This window comes from Lactuca virosa, chromosome 1 (assembly GCF_052849685.1).
Source record: "Lactuca virosa cultivar CGN04683 chromosome 1, Lactuca_virosa_CGN04683_v6, whole genome shotgun sequence".
Classification (NCBI taxonomy): domain Eukaryota; kingdom Viridiplantae; phylum Streptophyta; class Magnoliopsida; order Asterales; family Asteraceae; genus Lactuca; species Lactuca virosa.
This window is the reverse complement of record NC_136426.1, coordinates 146,651,043-146,652,721: the sequence shown is the minus strand read 5'-3', so window position 1 is coordinate 146,652,721 and position 1,679 is coordinate 146,651,043.

Sequence of the window (1,679 nt, the reverse complement as noted above, 5' to 3'; positions counted from 1 at the left end):
GGCAGAACGAAGTTTTGTGAGTAATAAATTCAAACACTTGTTAAAACAAGAACCCCAGAAGCTTAATGAAACCTTTAAGGTGGAAATGGCTAATGGGAAAACAGAATCCACTGGGGAAATCTACATCGGATGTACCCTAACCTTAAATCACCATGTCTTTCAAATAAACTTAATGCTTGTTTCCATTAGGAGTTTTGATGTGACTATCGGCATGGACTGGTTAAGTTTTGATGTGATTATCGGCGACGAGGACCACCGGGAAGCAAGTACATGTGTTACTGTCGTTGCTCGCTCGTTGACTGCTCTCCGTTCGCCACCACTACTTTGCCTGTTATGACCCGTCGAGACTAGCGATGAATTCTTCATGACCGGAGAAGCTGAAGACTACTGGGAGGACTAGCGGACGATCCTCCTCCAGCCGTTGTGCCGTTGTTGTGGAAGACGAAGCTGTTGAGGAGAGCCAGCCGGGAAGACCGGATGTGCGAAGGGTTTCTTGTGACGCTGTCGGTTCAACCGTGGAAGCCCTCGTCCGCCAGCCATTATTCCGCCAACATAGCGACGTCTGGGGGTTCACCGAAGGTTGGAGATGGAGAAGATAGTGAAGGAGTTGGTCGTGAACCACCGGGGTCACTGCTGTCAAGAGCCGAACTCGTAGGATGTAGCTGTCGGTGATGCTGCCGCCAAGCTCAGCCGCTGCCACCACCGTACGTCCCTAGGAGGGTGGTGGTGTCACTGTCCGGACTCGTGTATGGTGTTGGATTGGCTGAAAACCAAGGAAGACCACTATGGCTGCCAACCATGGTGGTAACCGCTGCCTTTGTTGCTCTGCCGCCGCGTGGTGGTGGCTGTGTGTGCGTTTTGCTATGTATTTAGGTGTGTGAGTGTGTGTGCGTTATTTTGGTTTTCAACATTGTAATTGTAACCGGAATAATAATAGAGAAACTCCAAACCACCACCGTGAGGTGGTGGTTGCCGCCTCCTGCCGCCACCGGCCACCGTGTCGGGTGGCGATGTGCTTTGATTGCGTATGGACCTCGTTTGGGGGATGTTTGGACAATGTGGAATCAAGGAACCCTAATGGGCCCAAAGAAGCCCTAGTGGGCCCAAAGGAACCCTAATGGGCTAATAAGGCCCAATGTGACCTAAAAGCCCAACCAATAGACTAATAGGCTAGTATAGGGTTATAAAACCCTAATTAGGGTTTGGAAAACCCTAAAGGCATAAAACCTTAATTGTGGAAATTGTTTGGGACACATACGAGAATTAATTATTAAATCTAAAATAATAATTAATAATCATTGGCAAACTAACTTAGCAATAATGGACTTAATGTATTAAGTCCTTAATGGATTAAGTCCTTAATGGACCAAAGTAATTAGATGGGCTTTAGGATAAGGCCCATGTGAGGACTTGGGCCTAATTTGGAAAGTTGGGCCATATGTTGGGCTTTGGCCCATGATTTGACTTTTGGGCTTTTGTAGTGTGAGTTGGACCTTGGGCTTGGAACCCAATTATTAATTGGGTATTGTTTGATGTTGACAGTTCGGGAATCTGTCAACCAGCAGCTGGAGTTTTATCTGCGGGACTTCAGCAATTCCAGGTGAGTTATCCTCACTATACTAAGGGGTCTAAGGCACCAAGGCCGGCCCATTGGATATGTTATCCTAGCAGTGTTAGAT